At 37.2% G+C, this 24,570-nt stretch overlaps 1 long non-coding RNA gene across 9 annotated transcripts in view; it reads right to left on the bottom strand.

Moving 5' to 3' along the window:
* LOC110261419 overlaps positions 1-24,570 on the bottom strand; it is a 137,352-nt gene that overhangs the window by 98,508 nt on the left and 14,274 nt on the right. The window lies entirely within an intron of this gene.

Below are 24,570 nucleotides of genomic sequence, written 5' to 3'. Positions count from 1 at the left end.
TAATACTAGGCTTTGACGTGCATACATTATGGGTCAAATATGAATCATCCATACTTCATATGTAAGGCATATGTATACATAATGACAATTTTTTTTAATATGTGGTAACACTTGATTGGTGTTGCCTGTGAAATCGAGCCATTCGAAGTTTGACATAATAGGGTTCTGCTTCCCACCTGGCAAATAAATCCAACTGAACCAGCTATTGATCAGATAACTACATAGTCAAGACAAATATGGATTAAAGAAAAACCCATCTGAAGTTACAGGAGAGTGAAAAAGAGAAAGATTCTGGAGAGAAGGGTAAGATTCACTTTTTTATAGGTTTAACCTTGAATAGCATATCAGGTAGCTGTGAGTGGGATGGGCCAACATAGTTGCAATATTTTCACATTTGGCATGAAGTGGTAAAATATTAATATTACAATTAAGGAGTAAAATTTACCTATTCTATTATAGCTGATTTCAATGCTCTGTCAATTTCTGCTGTACAGCAAAGTAACCCAGCTATACATATATATACATTCTTTTTCTCACACTACCCTCCATCTTGTTCCATCACAAGTGAACAGACATGGTTCCCTGTGCTATACAGCAGGATCTCATTGCTTATCTACTGCAAATGCAATAGTTTGCATCTACTAATCTTAAGGAGTAAATTTTAATCCCTAGAGCAGCCACTAAAAAGATAATGCAGAGAGTTATAACTAAAAAGACAAGAAATAAATTGAAATTGAATTCTAAAAAAAAATCATCAAAGAATCCAAAAGAAGAACAAAGGAACAAAACATCATAGAGAACAAATAGAAAACAAGTAACAAAGCTTAATAAATTATTCAGTTATTTTGAGGTCATTGGGCATTGTACTATCATATTTTATTTTTGACTGCACCTGCAACATATGGAAATTCCTGGGCCAGGGATCAAATCCGAGCCACCACAGAGACTACACTGGATCATTAACCTGGCACACTGCAGCAGGAACTCCTGTCCTATAATATTAAAGCATGCATGAAAGTTTTTCACTGGAAATTAATTTATTTCTATACATTCCTCTTATAATTTATTAGCATTAAAATCGTGGAGAGTTGAGAAGTGAGAACATGCAGGGTGAATGGTCCACAGCTAAGACATTGATAGCCACTACCCTAAAGATACCCAAAAGATCTTTATACCTCAGCTTCAGTATAGTTTCAGAGTCGTACACTATTTCTTCAACTTTTTCTCCCATTTCACTTACTCCATCCTTCACCCATGTATTCCCCCCTCTGCCTGGAATATCCTTATCTCTTCTCTTCTTAATATTCTTATTCTTACAATCGCCCCCCTATTTGCTCCATTTCGTTTCCTGCAGAGCAGCTAGACCAGTATTGTGTTTTTAAAAAATCAGTCATTAAAGAGATATTTAGTTAATACTATGTGCAACTCATTAACATTAGGTGGCTTCTATACAGTGATGAACAAAAAGATTTTGTCCTTTTTAGAAGAGCAGTAGGAAATCATTAAAGGTGTTCCAGTGGGGGAAGTAACATGATAAGATTTGCATTTGTAAAAACTCTCTGTAAGGAACAGAGCAGAGGAGGGAGGACAGGGGTGAATGCAAGAGGAAGAGGACAGGACTATTGCTGAAATTCAGGAGAGAGGTAGGATTGCTTGGAAATGGCTAACAAGACTACCACTGGAGTGCTTTCTCTGAAATTAAAGGATCTAAAAATATTTTAGAAAAAAATTGGTAAGACTCGGGGATGAATCGTTCATGAGTAAAGCAGAGGGAGATTTCACAGATGACTCCCAGTTCTCTTTTGTGGAGAGCCACGTGTGCCCTTTGCTGAAGCTGGGGGCTTATGGCAAAAGTGAAGACCATGAGTTCATCCGAGGATATTTTAAGTGTGAGTGAAGAGAAATCATCCAATTGGAGATGTCAAGTGGGAAATTTATGTTTTATTCAATGCGATATCCAGTACTCAGTACAGTGCACATTTCAAAGTAAAAATTCAATATGTATATGTTAACTGACTGACTTGGAATCAGAAGGGAAAACAATCATTTATTAAGCATTGACTCTGCCAGACATTTTATCTACAGCATCTCATTTAATCCCATGGTAACAGGTCAGCTTTAATATTGTGATTCCAGTTTTTCAGATTAGGGGACAAGCTCAGGAAGCTTAAGTAAGAAAACAAGGAAATTGTAGAATAAAGACTAAAAATCCAAATCTGCCTATTTTCAAATCCCTTGCAAATTCTTTGTTTTTGCCCACCACCTCCCACTCGCTCAACCCCACATAACATTTATTTTATGGACAATAAAGCAGCTTCTTCCTCTGTATCTTAGAAAAACCCTCCCTCTTTTCTTCCCCTCACACTCCCTTCTTTTCTCTCACTCAGGAATAGGTACTTCAAAACAAAATTCAGCAATTTCTCCTTTGCCTCTACCCAAGATTAAGAGAAGAAATTCTGCTGCCATCTCTACCTGCACTTTGCTGCAGAAGAATCAAAATAGAAAAATAGAAATGCTTCCAGTGCTACAAGATTATGGGTGCACTCATTTCATGTGTATTCTTCAAAAATTTCAGGGAAGCTGAAATCTAATTTAATCTATCACATGATTGTACTAAATTACTTAACCACATCAAAGCATCAATGGCCTCACACTCTGGGAAGGGACATTGTAAAATGGTTTTCAAATATATAATGCAGCCTCTCAGGTGCTTGAGACAGGGACGCCCATCTCTGAATATAAAGATTCCCTTACACTTCTGAGATCAAAACAACAGAGCCATTATTTGAGAGGCTGGATGAAATACCAGAGCCATTTCTTATTAGCTTCAGTCATTAAAGAGAACTTAGTAGACTGGCTATTTATGCATTTTCTTCCTTCCTTTAAAAAAAAAAAAAAAGGCAATCTTAATGGAATGAAAGGGCAGAAGATTTTGAAGATCAAGATTATGGGTAAATGTTCTCCTAATTATATTGTTTTCTGCTTTCAGAAAAGAAAACCCTAACCAAATTTCCAATGCCCCTCTCCATCGCATGATAAACATTTCAAGAACAACAACAAAAAGAGATGTTAAGTATCTCAGCCTTTGCCACGAGTGAGGAAAATTATTTACCATACCGTTGTCACTACTGCAAGTAATAGTGAAAAATATCCTTGTGTGAATCTATCCCCTGGTATGTCAAATGTGTTGTCCCATAGCAACAACATTGTAAATAAAAGTTGGATTCCCAGTAGGACCCTTAAAAGCCAAGCCAAGCCATGATGCTGCTGTAGAACAGTGCTACAGCTAAGCACTAAGGCAAGATCCCATGAATCTCAGAAACACCAGAAATACATTTCCTCTCCCTCGCAATCCTGATTACTATTTCAAAAGCCATGGAATAGCAGGAATACAGCCTTTATGAAGAGACTATCTGAGAAGCCAGTATAGCTTCATATTCAATAGAATGGGCACTAGAACCAGATTACCTAGTTTGACTCCTATCTCCCAATACTTGCTAGCTCTGAATATTGAACAAGGTTCTTCCTTTCTTCTGTGCCTCAGTTTCCACATCTATACAATGGGAATTTAAGTAGTAACCTATTGATGTTGTGAATAAGTTACTACTTCAAAAAGAGACAGGTCCCACACACATAGTATGTATTCAATAACTGTCAACAATTTTTGATAACATGCTATATATCTTATCTCATTTAATCCTTGATACGACCCTTCAAGGTAAATATATTTATCTTCCATTCTATAGATCAAGAAACTGAAACCTACAAAGGTTAGGCAATTCGCTGTGGGAAACACCCTTATAAAAGGCACTTTTTAAAAGTTAGAGCCAGATTTCTGAGCCAGTTCTGATTCTCAAATTCAGGCTCTGAATATATGACCATGATGCCTCACCTGTGAAGAAGAAGGGTTCTTGAGAACATTTCTCTTCCCCTGACTCCCAATCCCCTTCACTAATTCCTCTACTAGAGCCTCTACAGTAAGAAGACAAGATGGATGACAGCTGAAACTCTTTCTCCTCTCCAGTCTGTCCCAGCTCCATACCCAGCAAGGGCCAAGCCTCTGTGGATATTTGCCCTGTAAATGGGGTATTCAGAGGTCAAGGAATGTTTATGTTGTTGTTTTTAAAATTTTTTTAACTTTATTATAGTTGATTTACAATGTTCTGTCACTTTCTGGTATACAGCAAAGTGACCCAGTTATACATATATATAACTATATGTATAAATATATATATATTTTTCATATTGTCTTCCATCATGTTCTATCACAAATGATTGGATATAGTTCCCTGTGCTATACAGCAGGACCTCATTTCTTTTACATTCTAAATGTAATAGTTTGGGAATGCTTGTATTTTTAATCCATTGTAGCTTTCTGGAAAATCCCTGAGTGTGAGCTCTTTGAAAATGCCACAGGCTTATGGAAGTGCTTGGCCTTGGAAATCCTGGTGGATGAAATTAGAGAAAGTCAAGATGATTGACCATATACAGGCAGAATTGTAACAAACTGAAGTATTATAGAAACTATGAAGCCAAAATCCAGGAAAGGCTGGGACCCACAAAGCAAGCTGGACCTAGAGATATTTTCCAGAAATCAGTTGTTAAAGAGGGGGTTCTCCTCGTAGGCTAGACACTGACTTCGTCCAGTTTCCCTTCTCATTCAGAGATGGATGCTGAAGAAAATGGAGCAGAGATAGACGAGGAACAAAACATCTTCCAGGCCTGATAAACAGACCTAGTGGTAGTGGGATTTCCTTTGGGAGAAGATCGGAAAGGTAGAGTTTGCCTTCACATTATCTTAATTTCTGTGAGCCTCCCACAGCACACAAAATTCCTCTTGATTATCTCAACAATAAATGTTTTATTACTAGGAAGGTTCCTTTAAGGAATTATAGAATCCCAAAACCGGAAAAGGGATTGGCCTTTTGGGAGCACTTACCATGTGTCAGGCATTGTGTTCTCACCCTAAATCCCTGTAATTATTGTCCTCACATTACACCTGAGACTCAGAGAAGTTTAAGTAAAGACCAGGGTCACAGAGCCAGGACATGGCACACTGGCTCCCCACCCTGCCCAACCCACAAGCAGAGCTCTGTTCACTTGCTGTTCACTGACTTCCCTTCAATTCACCTGGTCCAACCCTTATTCCCTATGAAGCTGCCTGGACAGCATCCCCAGCCAGTGGCTTTTCAGCCTCTGTTTGAATATCTGCTACCAAGAAATCTCACTCTTTCGTTTATCATTGCAGAATACACATAACATAGAAATTTACCAATTTAACCACTTCAAAAAATACAATTCAGTAGCATTTATTATATTCACAAGATTGTGCCACCATGGCCACAATCTAGTTGCAGAAAATTTTCATCTCCTCGAAAGGAAACCCACTCACCAACTAAGCAATCATTCCCATCCCCCCTTTCCCATACCACTAATTACTTTCTGTCTCTACTATCTGTTTGTTCTGGATAATTCATCTAAATAGAACCATATGAAATGGGATAATTTATCTAAATGGAGTCATACAAAATGGGCCTTCTGTGTCTGGCTTCTTTCACTTAGTATGATATTTTCAAGGGTCATCCATGTATTAGCAGGTATCAGCACTTCATTCCTTTTCATGACTAAATAATATTCCAATGTAATGGATATACCCATATCTTATTTATCCACAAATGGTCAGTTGCCGGCCATTTGTGTTATTTTTATTTTTGGCTACTGTGAATAATGCTGCTATGAATAGTTCTATACACATTTTTGAACTTCTGTTCTCAATTATTTGGGGTACATACCCAGGGATAGAATTGATGGTTCATATGGTAATTCTGTTTAACTTGTTGAGGAACCATCAAACTGTTTTCCATAATGGCTGCACCATTTTACATTTGAACTAGCAATGTATGAAGTTTCCAATTTCTCTACATTCTTATCAAGGCTTGTTATTTTCTATTGTCTTTCATTTTTGCCATCCTAGTGGGTGTGAAGAGATAATGGGTTACGCTTTTGACTTGCATTTTCCTAACAATTAACGACACTGATTATCTTTTCATGTGTTTGTTGGTCATCTGTATGTTTTCTTGGATAAACGTCTATTCAAGCCTTTTGCCCACTTTTTAACTGGACTGTTTGTGTTTTCATTGTTTAGTTGTAAGAATTCTTTATCTATATGATGGAAACTAGATTATGAATGGATATGTGATTTTTAAATACTTTTCCAGTTTTGTTTTTTTACTCTTTTGATAGTGTCCTTTGATGTCACAAAGTTTTTAATTTTGATTAAGTTCAATTTATCTATTTTTCTTTTGTTGCTTGTGCTTTTGGTGTCATGTCTAACAAAAAAATTGCCAAAGCCAAAATCATGAAGTTTATTTCTATGAGTTTTATAGTTTCTAAGAGTTTTATAGTCTTAGCTCTTATAATGAGGTCTTTGTGCACTTTTAGTTAATTTTTGTATATGCTATTATGGAGGGAAGGGTCCAAATTCATTCTTTTGCATGTGGATATCCAGCTGTTCACACCAATGTTGAAAAGGCTATTCTTCCTCCATTAAATGATCATGGTACCTATGTCAAAAATCAATTGACTGTATGTGTATGGTTTTATTTTTATTTATTTATTTCTCAATTTTATTTGGTTTCTGTCTTTATGCCTTTCCCACTCTGTTTTGATTACTATAATTCAATGTGTTTAAGCAGTTTGCTAGCCTTCCGATATCCCCCCTCACCTGTTAGAAAATTCTTCCTTACTCTGTGTTGAAAAATACCTCATGTTACTGTGAACCTCTGACCTCACTTCTGCTCTCTGGGGTCTCATATTATCAATAACTACATGATCACTAGCCTTGTTAAGCTCTCATCATTTTCCAGGTATACTCTAGATGTTTTACACCTATTGTTTATCACATTATGTCCCCAAACATTATAGGTACCATTAATATACCCAGCTTATAGATGAGGAAACTGTGGTATAGAGAGATTAAGTGACTAACTCATTCATAATTACATACCAAGTGGCAGATCCAGGATGCAAACCCAGACAGTTCAACATTTGAGCTCACATTCTTAACCTGAAGAGTAGTTGTAAATGTTCTTTGAGTACTTGTGGGTCAGGCCCTGTGTTGAGAGCTATAAGTTCAAAGGTAAATGGGCCTCTGCCCCTGCCTTCATGGAGTTCATAAATTATCGGAGAAGACACCAGTCAATACCAAGTCTCCTCAGAAGAGTCTTGTAATGCAGGAACACCAAAGATAGATGTTCTTCCTGGGAAGGTAGAAAGTTTAATAAGTTCACAAAACCCTTGCCTCTCACCACTCCACTCTCCTATCCAATCTAACCCACGTCCACGACATCGCCACTGATATAAATACCCCATCCCTTAACAGAGACTCAGACTCTTTGGACCACTGATGCTCTCTTAAGCGTCACAGGACTCCAAACTGACCTGGAATATTTGTTGAGAACCTATCATACACCAGGCATTTTATAAAGACGATCTCACTTTAACCCCTGAACAACATAGTGAGGTAAGCATTATTAGCTCCATTTAACATATGCAGAAACTGAGACTCAGAGTTTAGAGCATGAAACTGCAGGTTAATCTTTAAGCCCAAGACTGGCTAATCTTAATGTAGCACTCTCTTTGATAGCTCTCCTGAAAGGGGAACATTTAATTTATGTTCAACCACTTTCTAAGACTGAGAGCTCAAAAGCCACATTTGACCCGACCCATCATGGAACATCTCTGATTGTTAGAAAGTATTTGCTTCTAACAATGAAAGCATTCCAGAAATGAAATGGGGGGCTGCTTCAGGGGGCCAAGGATCTTCTGATCTCTGAACTTTCTCAGCCGCCAAAAGGCCTTTGGTTTCGTTTGAGTGGAGATTCTCAATCTTTTCTCAGCCAACTCATTCCCAGATGCAACATGCCAAAGATGGCAATCCACCACCAGAGCCAGTCTGAATTCTTAAATCACTCCCTAAAAGCAGAAAGGACAAAAGTAACAAGAAAGACCATGTTTATTTTGCCACTTTCCCCAAAGGCAAGGGCATTGCAGGCAGTGGAGAGTAAGAGGAAAATTAAAACTATAAAGAAATATTTGACAGTGTTTCCTTAATCGTGGTCTATATCTGCTGATCCAGTCAAAAACAAGGGGGCAGAGGTGATCTTTGCTATGCCACAGTGAATAATGCAATCATATTTTTTATACCAAACTACATTTAACTGCCATATAAATCTTGCCTGCCTCCATACCATACCTCATTATCTCACAGGAAATATACAGCTTCTGGAAAGTCAAATGTGATCAGACCTGAGCCTCCGAAGCTGGGAGGGAGACCCAAAGGTGAGAGGCTGGTGCTTGCCACACCAGCAGTCCAGCTTCCTGAACTCACACTGGAAGCTTCACCCAGGTATTCTTGGCACTAACTTGCTCTGAGACATTAAACCAAATACTCCATCCTTCTGGGATTGATGTTTTATCTTTAGGGGGGTGTCATTATTCCCATTTTGCAAATGAGGAAAGTCAGGTACAAAGACATTAGAAAATTGCCCAAGGTCAAAGTCAAATATCTAGTCAAAGGGAATCCAGACATCAAACACAAGTCTGTTTGTCCTAACTCACAAGCATGCTCGCCCATAAATGGAAAAGCTTTAACAGTAACTCAATGGGAATTGGCTGGAACTGTTAGGGTCAAAAACCCTTAACAATAGCTTCCAAGGTTTGGAGCATCTTATTGTCAATCTGAACTGCCCAGATTCCCCAAACAGGAGAAATGTGTAAGATAAGCACAATTATAAATGTTCAAACTTGATTTCAGGGAATGTGGTGGGCGTAGCAGAAATGATAGGTACGGTGAAGAGGGGAGAGTTCTTTCTCAATCCCTTTGGAATGCAAGAAGAGAAGGATGCCACTCTGCCTGACTTGGAAAGAAGAAAAGAGCACACTGGGTCATTTTTGCCCTGTTTCCAGCAACATGAATTGAAAAGCCAAGTCCAGGTTCAATGCATCATTCTTGAGGCAGTGAACAAAACCCCTCTTTGTTCCCCCAGTGAAACTTATCTCTGAAGAGCTGCACGACTTCCTGTGAGATACAGCCCTTCAGATGTGCCATAGGAGACCCACCAGGCTGTGCTGCCATCACTCAAAGTGCAAGAATGGGCACTTTGTACTGCTGGGCTGAAAATGACACTGACTCCTCTGATCCCCACTGGGGTTCCCAAGTGGACAAAACTTCCTGCTTAGGGGAGGGGCTGGGGGCAGTGGGTGTGTGTGTGTGATTTTGTTTTGTTCCTTTGTGAATTTGTTTAGCCATTTATAGAGCAAAAGGAGAAAGCAAGGGGCAGAGTGTAGCACAGTGTTTTGCAAACTGTATTCCATGGAACTCTTCCAAGGGTTGGAGACCCTGAGAGCTGGAAACAGAGGACAGGGTGGGTGGGAGGACCAGGCGCAGCTCCAGATCTTTATATCTGCCTCCTTCTCCCCCTGCCAACACCACCAACAATAACAATCACAGCAGTTCTACTTCTAACAATTTGATGTTGTGGGCTAGATACAATTTCATTTCAACAAAGACTTTCATAACTAAAAAAAGTGCTTGAAAACCACAGTTGCCGTAGGTAAATTCTATTCTCAGTTATGTTAAAATATAGCTCTGTGATTTTGAGCAGTTATTTTCAACTCTGATCTCAGTTTCTTCATCTATAGAACAAAGAAAAGCATCAAATCCCCTAGAACATTTTGGGTCAAAGGAGGAATTGGTTACAACAAAATACGTGTAGCTTCCCCCCAGAGGAAATGAAAAAAGAAGGAAACTCTCCCCGTAAGATGGTTTCATTTTCAATTAATTTATAGTAAGAAGCTCTTTCTGACATTCCTATTATGGGTCCAGAATTAAATGAACACCAACAGAGTGTACATGGTACACAGAGAGCCACTGTTGGAGTTTGTAAAATTAATAGGCTATTTAAACAGTGCTCTTATAAGGGATAATAATTCTTCTCTGGTAGGAAACATGAGCCGTAGTAAACTGATGTATAAACAAAAAGGAGGGAGAAGGTAATGCAGTTGGAATAAAAAGAGTATCAAAATTTTCTAATTGTATGTGCATCTTGGAACTATTGATGGAGTAAGATACGAAAGGGTTTATGCTGGATTGTTAAATTTTCAACTTGATTAAACCAGGAAGTTGGTTTCCCCAAATTCCCTTCCATATATGATTCTGATTGAAAATCCACCAAAAGAATAAGTTGTGTGTAATCTGAGGAGCAGAAGTACAGCAGAGGCCATTACTCTCTGAAGGTCTTATTGTGGTCAGTGGCAGACACAGAGGTCCCAGTGGTTTCCAGCGTGTCTTTACTTCTCTATATGCTTCACACCTCTTCCATACCTTGGCTCTGCTGAACAACAGCAGGTCCCAGGCTCAGCACCAGACACTTAACAGAAGACCCACACAGGCAGTAGCTCCTCAGAGACAGCAACTTCTCATTGACTTCATTCACCATGAGCTGCTCCCTCTAGGTCCCACATTAGCAGCTGGACATACTTGACTTCCCAGGTACCCCTGGAAGCTCCAACTTGTCCTTTTGCATCAATACTTCGAAAAAGATTGGTTAGCAATATATTTCTCAGCTACTTCAACTTTTCTTTTGGACCTTTACATCAACAGCTCCTCCATTATTGTATCAGGTATAATTCCTCTGATCAATCCCTTATCCAGGGAGCTCTGCTTCCCTGACTGATCTTTGATAAATACAGAAAATTCTGCATAGAAGTCAGAAACGGCCATAGCATAAACTTGACAATATGTGCCATTGCCTTTTAGACAGCAGCAAGTAGAGATTGGAAAGGCAACTAGGACATAGTTTGCAGTGGCTAAAAGAGCAATGAGTAAACTGGAGGCCAGAAAAGAGGACAATCAGTATTATACAGTGATTAAACAATTGGCAAAACTGTCACTTGTGGTGATTCAGAAGATAGAGAATTTACCAAATAAACTGGTGGATCTGCCCAAAACATTTTCAAGCAGAATTCTGAAAGTGTCAATTGGCATCTTTGATCTACATACAAGTTTTAGGAAGAGAAATATGAGCTAAAAAGAGAAACGACCAATTTTCCAGCAGAATATTTAAATTACATATGCAAATAAGACTGCTATAAGTAAACACCTGTGTATGTGTGTGTGTGTGAGAGAGAGAGAGAGATACATATGCAATTTAGGATTTGCTGAGTTAGGAAATAAAGTTAATTTCTCATTCTCTAGTCTCTACAGCCAGCAAAAACTTCTTAAATTAAGAATCAGTGTCTGAGTAAAGCTAAAACTATGACTGTAAGAAGCTTTATAAGACCTCCAGAAATTTTAAATTAATAACTAAGTCTTTTCAGTAAGGAAAAAGAAGTTTAAAATCTTAAGGGTCTCTGACTTGCAGCATAAGGTAAGGAGATGTATTTCCCAAAAAGATTTTATGATATGGATTTTGGATCTGAACTAAACTCAATGAGATACATAGAAATCCACAAAATTTTTAAGAAACTTGTACTAACACTACAAAACTGGATGAAAAGGAGTCGAAATTATTCAAAATGAAAAAAGTCCTCTGGACTCCGAACTTTCTCTGGGCAGAAAGTAGGCTGATAATGCACTCAGCTACAAACACAGGCCAGCTTTTACTAAAAAAAAAAAAAAAAAAAAAAGCTCAGAGAGTTTATCAAAACAGAGGAGAATGGAGAACAAAGGAGAACAGTGGGTTAGAGAATCACACACAGGTTGAAAACTAAACCCATGTCAATGAACATGTTCCAGCACTGGAGTAGGGAGCTCTGACATGTGCCCTGCTAGATTACAGAATTTCTATGGAAACTCTTTACTCCTTACCTCGCAACATTCCTCTCTTGGGGGGGTGATGCAGGTGGAGGTGTGTCTGTAGCATGTGAAAGTTCCTGGGCCAGGGATCTAACCCACACCACAGAAGTCACCCAAGCCACTGAAGTGACAATGCCAGGCCCTTAACCCGCTGCCCCACAAGGAAACTCCAATCCTCCTCTTTTTGAATGTGTCTTTTGCAGTTATCTTTTCTCTATCTCACCACTGTATGCTATGTGCATGAGAGAGAGATAACTCTCTTTTTAATTAATAGTTCTCTTTACTCAAGCAGCTGCATTAGAGGAACTTCAATCTCCATGTAGCCCTGATAAAGATAGGGAGATAATGGCTTCAAGCCTTTGCAATAATGGAATGAAGCTTTGGGAGATCTTATCCCATTATGAGAGGATAAATGTATTTTGTATGTGGGAAAAATGTAAGTATGACCAGAGGATATACTGCAGGGTGGGGAGGGATGGGAGTAAAAATCACTATAAATTCTTTGAAGTTCCAACCATCAAGACAGAGAATCAGTTTCCCTGCTCTTTCATCTGGGATGGCCATGTGACTTGCTTTGACAATAGAAAGTAAAAGTGATGTTGTAGGACCTCTTAGTTCTACTCTCACCTTTGTGCATGTACTACCTCCATTCTTACTGTCTCCGAACACTGCCACTTTATCAACAACCCCAGGCTAGCCCCTATGCGAATGAAACACCACATGGTGAGCAAGACCATGAAGAAGTAGACAAGATCAGTCGTCCCAACTGTTGTAGCCATTCCAGTTGAATCCCAATTGAGTCCTAGATATGTAAGTGAGGTCATATAGACCAGCCACTCCCTAGAAAACCAACCATTTATCTTTAAATGCATGAGTGAGCCCAGCCATCACATGGATGAGCCCGGTCCAAACTGCCAGCCCACAGAATGACAAATAAATATACGGCTGATTTTGTAGGTGTCTTGTTGTACAGCAATGGAAAGCTAAGGTGTTTCAAGGAAACAAAACCTTAAAAGTGAAAACCTGGAATTGATTATTTGGAGTACAGAGACTAGCATGAGGCAAGCAAGTATCTAGAATGCAAATATTCAGACATTGGCAAACTGTTAAATTTGGAATGGATGGGCAATGGGGCTCTACTGTACAGCACAGGGAACTGTGTGTGATTCAGTCACTTTGCTATACAATAGGAACTGAAGAAACATTGTAAATCAACCATCATTTTTAAAAAAGGCATTCACTCTCAGGGTTGTTTATGCACTCCCTTTAAATTTTGCACCGAATACATCTCTCTCCCCTCTAGAAACTGGTTCTTCTATCTGACTAGATCAAAAGGCATTAATGACCCAGTTGCCAGTGATAGAAGGAACACTGATTATCCACAGCTGAAGTGGAAAAATTTTTACATAAATTATCTGTAGCACTCAGAATCATGTGCCTATACAAGAGAAGTCCTCGAGTGACCAAATAGCTGCTGCTATAGAACATTTCAGTAAAAATAAAGAATTGATAGGTTGTTCCTAAGAGTGAAGGAGAACCTGGGGAGAAAAGATGAACTTAGTGCTTTAAATTCCAAGTTCAAAGTTTGATTAAGGAACGAGAAAGCGGCTATGACTACACTTAAAGAAATCATTATCTCTTATAGGCACAGGTGGAGATTTCAGAAAACCAAAGCAAAAAATCTAATATTAAAGGTAGCTGAATTATAATGCAAAATGCATCAGGAGCTCATAGGGTCTTGCATTAAGGTTAAAATGTTGAATGAAAAGGGGTAAGCCCCTCAAAATGAGGATGATGCATATGAGCAGATTCCAGTGAAACTGAGGACCACGAGCTCTGATTCTTCTGAGCATCCCTTGTCAGTAAAAACAACACCTCCTTCTTAATATATTGTTTTAGGGAAAAGGACGGTGAAGGGATTAAAAAGCATCAGAACATTGCTATAAATAGGACTTCTTTGCCTAGGAAAGAATACACAGGCAAGAACAAGAGATTTGACTCTAATTATGCAAAGAGCTAGCTAATATAGGAGGCTTGGATTTGTTTTACCTAGTCTTTAGGAGCAAATCGAGAGCCAGTTAGTATGGATACTACTGTTTCCATGTCAGAATTCTTTCCTGGACTTTCTTGATAAAAGTATGCTTTTCCAAACCTAAACACAAAGAAAACCTGTCAAGAAATTGGGGAAATGGAAAAATGCAAGAAATCCTTTCATAATGTGTACATACATCAAATCATTACACACTACACTTTAAATATCCTACAATTTTATTAACTATACCTCAAAGAAGTTGAAAAAACTGAGGAGATTCCTATCAAAAAAATCATCTTTTCAGTGTAGTATCTGCAGCTGCAACAAATATCTTCCAACTTCCCCTCATGCCCATTCTCCACCCTTATTCACCCTGGTCTTTGCCTGAAAGAGTGTCTTGCATAGACTACCTCAAATTACTCCCATGCAATAGCATGCCGTGGAAGGAGGAGAGAGGAAAGAGAGGTGGGCGTGGTATTCATTTGGCTGACTCCCTTCCTAAAAGATCACCTTGAGTTGTCTGTGTCCCATGACCAAAGTGATCTCTTCTACATGATTCTCTCTGATTACTTGTACCTGCTCCTCTTCTCATCTCTTTGCCTCAGGGAGACAGTTCTTCCAATCTTGCTAGCCTTAGGATATTGAAGTGTCTCCTGGAGCACTCTTGTTAAAAGTCCCTTTGTAAATAGACCTCCCTTGAATCATTCAAATTAGAATGCCTCATTTAGTTCCTGTCGAGACACTGATTTATAGACCAACGGAAGGAAATTTCTCTTTCCCAATAGTTTTAGCAAACAGTCTCAGGGCTGATGCTTATTGGCTTCCATGTCATACAGCTTTAGTTGTACAATTGCCAATAATTGTGGCCATGGAAATGCAATGTTTTGATTGGGTACATCCGGTTCATGAATCTACCCCCAGGAGTATGATCAGTCCCACTGGAACACATAGACTAAGAGTTTGAGAGAGAGTTCCCCAAAGAAAAATATGAATGAGCATGGATCTTAAAGAAAAACCATCTAATATCCACAAAACCAGGTAAGTCACAATTGTTTGGAATCTCAGCTCACCTATAAAACAGTAATAACACATTACCTAAATTGGGTAAATAGTAAGATAATGTGTTACTACTGTTTTCTAGGTAAGTTCTTTGTTTTTTTATATCTTTCAAATCTATGGATCTAACTCTAGTCCATACTGGTAGAACTGAACAAATTTAATTCTATTTCCTGCTTTACTGACAAATATTTCTATGACCTTAGGCAAGTCAGCTCTTCTCTAGGCTTCTATCTCTATCTGTAAAATGCGAAGTTTGGACTAAATGATCTCTTGGGTATATTACAAATGTAAAGTCTCTATGAATCTATGATTACCTCTGAAATCCCAAGTTCTGTTAGGGTTCTTAGACTGCAAACATTACAAACAAGCTCAGTATAACATCAGACTCTGCCTCCCAGAAAAAGGGAATGTATTGAAATGATATGAAAAGGTATAGAATCTAAGGAAAACGTTAATAACAAAACTTTGGAAACATCAGAAACATACGACTATTTGAGAATATAAGCACTAGGGTGGTCCTTTTAGATACTGCTTATACAATGAGTCAGCTCCATTTTTCATCCCTCCATTCCAGTCAGTTTTCAAATTTCCAAGAATAACATCAGGAGTAGATTAGTGAGAGCTCTCTTCTTCTGGCTGGGAGTGGCAGAGTACCTTGCTGACATTGCCGCCAGGATACAATACATCGTGAGCAGAGAATGACCCTCAGAAGGTAGAAGGGATAATGAACAAGCAAAAAATTCTGCTATCCTTTATACAAGCAGCAATAGCATCAGAAGCTGGGTATAATTTTCCTTTGCTCATGTTTCCAATATAGCTCTGTGTAAATTCCTTTTCAAGTTACCTCGGAATTATGCGTGTTGTACCTAAGTCATAGTCCCAGAAATCTTAAAAAGAAAAGGCTTAACCTCCAAAATTCAAATGAATTGGTTAGGTCTAGAGATTACAAATGACAATTTTAAATGAGATTCACTTCTCAAGAACATTGTAAAGCAAACACCAATAACTTGGTTTTGTTTTCATTAGGCTCTATTATTTTTCAGCCATGGGCAAATGCTCACAAAAATGAGATATTACTTGAATATATGAATGCAAAATCAAGAACTCCAGCAGAACAGGTGAATAATTTATAAATATACAAAATGAAACCATCCCTCCTTTAGTCACTATCAGTGTGTATAGAAACCAAAAGCCATGTAATTTCACAGTAATTATCCAATTTATTACTTGAGGCTTCAATATCAGCAATGAAAATTATGTACCAGTTATACTTGGAACTGTAGATTTTAGAGTGGAATTATATTACCATGAATTAGCAACTTGTTGACATCTTTAAGGAGATTTTAATATTTGGTGTTGAAATGGACAACTTACAAGGGTCTGCATAGGCATTAGGAACACATATTGTACACACATGTGCCTTATATTTATAGTTCTGTGTTTGCATGAATCTGGATCTATTTACCTTGTATTTGTAAACATTTGCAATGATTATATTTTTCTATTTCAGGTATGTTTCATTTTTCTAGATGTGCTTAATTTGCACCATTTTACTAAATAAAGTGGAGGAGGCAAACTTTTAAGGAATTACTATTACTCTCTACACCCCAGCTCGGAAAGTTGTAAGCACTTAATTAGCAGACTGGCCCTACTGAGGCTACACAGGCCTGAAGCAGGGCTTGGCACACTAGGTACTCAACAAATGAGTTATGAAGAGATGAATGAATGAATATCAAAAGTTTCACATGAGTTTTGGAATAAAGTTAAGATTCCTTTTCCAAGTAAGGGAACATCGAGAGATGTTTAGAAAGGAGTTCCCATTGTGACTCACTGGGTTAACAACCCAGCTAGAATCCATGAGGATGGGGGTTCAATCCCTAGCCTCACTCAGTGGGTTAAGGATCATGTGTTGCTGCAAGCTGTGGCATAGGTTGCAGATGTGACTTGTATCTGGTGTTGCTGTGGCTGTAGTGTAGGCTAGCAGATGCAGCTCCAATTCAACCCCTTGCCCAGAAACTTCTATATGCTACAGGTGTGATCCTAAAAAGAAAAAAAAAAACAAAAAAAAAAAAGAGATGTTTAGAAAATACCAAAGGAGATCCAGAAACAAGATGTATATTTCCAAGTTAAGCTCTAGTCCAGGCCCCCACTCTGGCAGTGATTTTTGTTTTAAGCTCTTTGTCATTATATTAAACATTGTGCCTGATATAATACCTCACCATGGCACAAAAAGGGAAGGAGATATTAAAATGGAAAACCTTATCCACACAGGTAGAATCTTTCCCAATAGCTTGGGCTCTCAACTTCACTCTAAAGATGCCTCAAATTAAAAGAAAAAAAAATAAAGATAAATGAGAATTTGAGTTCCTTCAATTCCTCACTACTTCCAGAAAGTGAAATCTGCCCACCTTCCTTAAGGAAAGCACAACTGGCAACAGCATTTCCTAAAAACCTGCCATGGGTAGACATCACTTGTGATGGGACATTGAGATGGATAGAGCATTGTTCCTGTACTCATTGATGGGTATAGGTGTTAAAATTAGAAGAAATTTATAGAAGAAGTAGTCACTGAAAGCTATGGCAACACAGGCAAGGTCTGCAGACAAAATAAGTCAACGGCAATTGAGATGGCTTAATTGCCGAAAGAAGGCAGAAAGGGTAACTGTGCAATTGATAAGAACCACAGACTAGCATCCATGAGGATGCAAGTTCAATCCCTGGCTTTGCTCAGTGCGTTAGGATCCACCATTGCTCAATCCCACTCCTGGGCATCTATCCAGAGAAAACCATGACTCACAAAGACACATGTACTCCAATGTTCATTGCAGCACTATTTACAATAGCCAAGACATGCAAACAACCTAAATGTCCATCGACAGAGGAGTGGATCCAGAAGATGTGGTACATATACACAATGGAATATTACTCAGCTATCAAAAAGGACGGAATATTGGCATTTTTAGCAACATGGATGGACCTAGAAACTATCATGCTAAATGAAGTCAGCCATACAATGAGACACCAACATCAAATGCTTTCACTGACATGTGGAATCTGAAAAAAGGACAGATGGAACTTCTTTGCAGAACAGATGCTGACTCACAGACATTGAAAAACTTATGGTCTCTGAAGGAGAAGTTTGGGGGTGGGGGGATGTGCTTGGGCTGTGGGATGGAAATCCTGTGAAATCAGATTGTTATGATCATTATACAACTACAGATGTGATAAATTAATTTGAGTAATAAAAAAAAAAAAGAAAAAAGGATCCACCATTGCCATGAGCTATGGTGTAGGTTGCAGAAGCAACTCAGATCCCATATTGGTGTGGCTGTGGTGTAGGCCTGCAGCTACAGCTCTGATTCGACCCCTAGCCTGGGAACTTCCATATGCCACAGGTGCAGCCCTAAAAAGAATAAGAAAAAATAAAATATATATGTGTGTGTGTGTGTGTGTGTGTGTGTGTGTAAATTTAGATTTAAAGACACACATAGGCTGAAAGTAAACATAAAAAAGCTATTCTATGCTAATAGTAACCAAGAAAGATCAAGAGTAGCCATATTTATACCAGAAAATAGACTTTAGGTCAAAAACTGTCAAAGAGACTAAGAAGTACATTGTATATTGATAAAATGATCAATTCACCAAGAAGGTGTAACTATTAAATATATTTACACCCAATATCAGGGTACCCAAATATACAAGACAAACATTGACAGAAATGAAGGGATAAACAGACAACATTACCATTGTTCAATAATGAAAGAACATCCAGACAATGATCAATTGAAAAAAACAGAGGACTGGAACAACTCTGTAGACCAGATGGACTTAATAGATATACAGAACATTCCAACCAACAGCAACAATAGAAAAAAATACACATTCTTCTAAACTGAAGAACATTTTCTGGGATAGATCACATATTAGGTCACAAGACAAATCTTCAGTCAAATGCCCTACCCTTGAGCTAATACCTCCTCATACAAGACAAATCTTAACAAATTTAAGAAGGAAACCATGCCAAGTATTTTTTTTCCAGCCACAATGGAATGAAACTAGAAATAAATAGAAGAAAATTGGAAATTTTACAAATATGTTAAAATTAAGCAATACATTCTTGAACAACAAATGAGTCAAAGGAAAAATCAAAAAGGAGGTTATAAATTAACTTGAGGCAAAGAAAAAACAATGTACTAAAACTTATGAGGCCCAATAAAAGCAGTATTTAGAGGAAAGTTAACAGTGCTAAACACACACATTAAAAAAGAAAAGAATCTCAAATACCTAAATTTATAATTCAATAAACTTGAAAAGAACAAACTAAACCCAAAGTTAACAGACAGAAGGAAATTGTGTATTAAATCATAAACAGAAGAGAATAGAAAAACAATAGAAAAATTCAGCAACACCAAGTAGGCTTTTAAAAAAATCAACAAAATTTAAAAGTTTCAGCTAAACTAACAAAAAAAGAATAAAATAAAACCATAAATGAGGAGACATTAAAACAGATGCTACAGAAATAATAAGGTTTATGAGAGATTATTATGCCAACAAATTGGATAACCTAAAAGAAATGGATAAATTTCTAGTAACCTGCAATTTACAATGACTAAATCATGAAGAAATAGAAAATCTGAACAGACCTATAACTGTAAAAGGAAAAATGCTTCATGATTCCACTTAAGTGAGCTATCTAAAGTAGTCAATCTCTTAAAAACAGTACAAATTTTGAATCGCTAATCAAAACCTTCCAACAAAGAAAATCCCAGGACCAAATGGTTTCACTGGAGAATTCTACCAAGCATTCAAAGAAGAATTAGCACCAATTGTCCTCAAACTCTTCCAAAAAATTGAAGAGGAGGAAATATTTCCAAACTCATTGTATGACACCAGTATTACCCTGACAGCAAAAACATACAAAAACATATATATAAAAAAAAAAGAAAGAAAACTACAGGCTAATATCCATGGTGAATATAGATGCCAAAATCCTCAATAAAATACTACCAAACCAAATTCAACAGTATATTAAAAGATCATTCACCACAACCAAGTGGAATTTATCCCTGGGATGCAAAAATGACTCAACATACAAAAATTAACTAGACACAACACATTAACAAATCAAGAATAGATATCACATGATCATCTCAATAAGTGAAGAAAGAGCATTTGACAAAATTCAACATTCTTTCATATTAAAAGTACTCAACAAACTATAAGGAAATTACTTCATTGTAATAAAGGCCATATATGAAAAGACTGCAGCTAGTATTCTCAGCATCAAAAAACTGAAAGCTTTTCCTCTAAGAACAGGAACTAGACAAAGATATCCAATCTCACCTCTTTATTGGTCTCAGTGTTAAAAATATTAGCCAGAGCAATTAGGTAAGACAAAGAAGTAAAAGGCAGGAGTTCCTGCTGTAGCACAATGGAATTGGTGGTGTCTCTGGAGTGCATCGATCCCCAGTCCAACATAGTGGGTTAAGGATTTGGCATTGCCTCAGCTGTGGTGTAGGTCACAAATGTGACTCAAATCTGATCTCTGGCCCAGGAACTCCATATGCTGCAAGGCAGCCAAAAAGAAAAAGAAAAAGTAAAAAGCATTCAAATCATGAAGAAAGAAGTAAAACTGTCTCTGTTTACAGATGACATGATCAGAAATGTAGAAAACCATAATAATTTAATTCAAACACACACACACAACTGTTAAATAAATTCAGCAAAAATGCAGGATACAAAATCAACATGCAAAAATCAGTTGTGTTTTTACTGTGTAGCAATAAACAATCTTAAAGGAAAATTAAGAAAACAATCCCATTTACAAAAGCATCAATATGAATAAAATGCTTAGTAGTAAACTTAACTAAAGAAGTAAAAAACTTAAACACTGAAAACTATAAAACACTACTGAAAGAAATTAAAAACACTAATAAATGTAAAGAGATCCCAAGTTTATGGATTGGAAACTTAATATTATTAAAATATTGATACTACCCAAAGCAATCTAAGATTCGATGAAAGTCCTATCAAAATCTCAATGGAATTTTTTGCAGAAGTAGGAAAAAAATATCCTAAAATTCATGTGGAACAACAAAGGAGCCCAAATTACCAAAATAATCTTGAGAAAGTATAGCAAAGATGAAGGCTTCACACTTTCTGGATTAAAAACATATTACAAAGCCAAAGTAATCAAAACAGTGTGGCACCTCAACAGAAGGACAGACATGTAGATGAACAGAAAAGAACAGACAGCCCAGAAATAAACCTATGTATTTATGATGACATGATTTTTGACAAAGGATCAAAAACAAACAATAGGGACTAGATGATCTCAACAAATGGTGCTAGGGTAGCTGGACATCTACATGCAAAAAAATGAAATTGGACCCTTATATCATATTCAAAAATCAACTCAAAGTGAATTAAAGACATTAAATGTAAGACCAAAAAATATAAAACTCCCAAAATAAAACATAGGGGAAGGAAGCCTCTATACACTGGATGGCAAGTCTTAGATATGACACTAAAAGTACAGAAAACAAAAGCAAAAATAGACAAGTGGGACTACATAAAACCAAAAAGCTTCTTGTGTATCTAAAGAAAAAAATCGTGTGAAAAAGCAATCTACAGAATGAGATAAAATATATGGAAGCCATATATCCTATGGGTTAATATTATCCTAAATATACACAAATATATCCTACAACTCAAATAGTAAAAAAAAAAAAAAAAAAAAAAGTAACCCAATTTTAAAACAGTCAAAGAACTTAGACAAAGACATACAAGTGGCCAGCAGCTGTATGAAAAGATGTTCAACATTGCTAATCACTGGGAAAATTCAAGTCAAAACTACAGGGAGATATCAATTAATAGTTGTAAGGATGCCCATTATAAAAGAACAAAAACAAAAACTGAAAATAACAAGTTCTTTTAAGGATGTGAAGAAAGTAGAACACTTGTGACCTGTTGGTAGGTGACAGCTGCTGTGGAAAACAGAAGGGAGTTTCCTCAAAAAATTAAAAATAGAATACTATATGATCCAACAACCCCACTTCTGGATATTTATCCAAAAGAATTGAACTCAGAATCTTGAAGAGATATTTACACTCCCATGTTTATTACAGCAATTTCTATAACAGCCAAGAGGTAGCAACAACCTAAAAGTCTATCAACAAATGCTATAAACCAGCTATGATGGAAAAAATAAAAATCATTTTTAAAAAAATAATAAAGAATGTATATACGTATGTGTGACTGGGTCACCTTGCTATACAGTACAAAACTGACAAAACACTATAAACGAGATATGATGGAAAAAACAAAAATTGATTTATTTAAAAAAATTTTTAAATAAAAGTCTATCAACAAATGAATGGATAAAAATATATAATATATACACTCAATGAAATATTACTCAGCCTTAAAAAAGGAGGAAATCTTGTCATATGCTACAACATGGATGAACCTTGAGGAAGGACATCATGCTAAGTGAGTTACGCCAGTCACCAAAGGATAAATACTGCATGATTCCAATTATGTGAGATGTCTAAAGCAGTCAAACCCTTAGAAGCGGAAAGAAGAATGGTGGTTGCCAGGAGTTAGGGGGAGGGAGAAATGGTGTTGTTCACTGAGTATAGAGGTTCAGTCATGAAAGCTTCCTCTGCTCTAGAAATCTGCTTTACAACAATGGGCAGATAGTTAACAATACTGTACTTAGAAGACTTAAGAATGTTGATTTCATATTATATGTTTTTACCACAATAGAAAATTAAAAACAAAAAGGAGAGCTAGGACAGCAGCTACACTCTGTAAGCAGGTAATGATCTAGACATGGATAATCTAAATTGTCTAGTCCAGCAGTTTCGAAAATTTTACTACCATTGGAATCCTTGTTCACTTAAAATTTTTCCCGTAAACTCAATGAGGAAATTATAAAAGTAGAACTGTTTGTGTTGAGTTGGGTTGGAGGGAAGGGATCCAGATTTTGGACCACACACACTATCCTTGATTTCTCTCTCCCTTTCAGCCCAAACCCGAGGTACCCAAGTTTCATGTAAGCTCTCCTCATTTTATAATAAAGATATAGAACCTCAGATAAAGAACCTGTGAAAAAAGGGACTCATCCGGGATTATGTGGTGGGTTAGTGGCATGGCCCTGGCTAGAATCCACATCTCCTCATTCCCAGCTTGGCGTTCTCATTAAGTTCCTTGTGACTAACCTGGGAAATATCCAGCTAACCAGAAGCAACAGAGAAGCAGTCCGCTATGGAGGGAGGGGTGGATTTTTAAAATTAATCAGCAGTAGACATAGATTTCCAATGTCAACAAGTTTTGTATGCCTATTTTTTTTCCATTATAGAAATAATACTCATTCATTAAAGGAACTTTTGAACCTGCAGAGATGCAGAAAAAAAAGAGAAAATATTATAATTCTACCAGTTATATATACAACCATTAACATTTGAATGTGGGGTTTCTGTTTTTAAATGATACTAAATTTTCACTGAACCACGCTCATTCTGCATGTTCAATTTTGAATCCTGCTTATTTTCAATATCATAAGCATTCTCCATTTGTAAACAGTTTCTTTCATAGCTACATAATATGCTTGCAAATAGTTGTACTATACAAAACATTTTTTCTAGTTTTATACTATTTCAAATTGTGTTAAAATGAATATATATCTGTGTATAAAATGGCTGATCCTCATTTATCAACCACTGATCCACACTTGATAGTGTACCAAGGTGAAATTATGGCATTAAATTTTAAGATTTTTAAGTTTTGTGGTGCATAGTTCCACATCACTTATATATTCATGCACAATTATATAAACACGGTTTCGGAATTTTGGAAATAGAAAGAACCCAGAGACAAACAACTGCTGAATATCCTGGCATAGTCCTACCTCATCTTTTTGAAAGCATATACATATACAAACACAATTAACCAAATTAAGATCATTGTGCTTAGGTTTGGGTTTTGGTAGAATAGTTTATGAGGACATTTCCATGTGAATAAATAATACTTGAAGACCAGATTTGATTAATCCCAGCATTTTATCCCAGTCACACAGCCAAACATTTGCATTCATCCACTACCAATTCCACCATATCCACAACGCCAGATCCAAGTAACAGAGTACATGCAGGACCACCCCTTATAGGACAAGTCTCAAGATGTAACCCTGGTTGTAGTTCTCATGGGAAGCCTCTGAGAAACTGACTCTCAAATGGATACAGGCAGTTTCAACATTTTCCCAAAATGGTCCTGCTGCAGAACACAGCTCACAGTGATGCTCGGACCTGCCACTCACCAGGAACTGCAGCGACTTGGGACCCTTGCTCTCATCAGATAATGTTCCCAAATCACAGTGGTTCAGGCAGAAATTTTAGCATCAGGACATTCCAGGTTCAAGTCCTGACGCTACTCCCCATGGGCTGTGGGGCTTGGATTAATTTAGATAACTTCTCTAAATCTCAGTCTTCCTCATATGCAAAACTGTGTGACAATAGTTACTACTTCATAGGTTGAAATGACGATCAGATGAGCCAAAGCATGTAAGTACTTAGAAACGTAACATAGTACACACTCCATCAATTTGAGATATGATTATTAA

This window comes from Sus scrofa, chromosome 6 (assembly GCF_000003025.6).
Source record: "Sus scrofa isolate TJ Tabasco breed Duroc chromosome 6, Sscrofa11.1, whole genome shotgun sequence".
In the NCBI taxonomy this organism is placed as follows: Eukaryota; Metazoa; Chordata; class Mammalia; order Artiodactyla; family Suidae; genus Sus; species Sus scrofa.
Note: the sequence above shows the minus strand (reverse complement) of the source record. Positions and strands in the feature narration are given on the sequence as shown.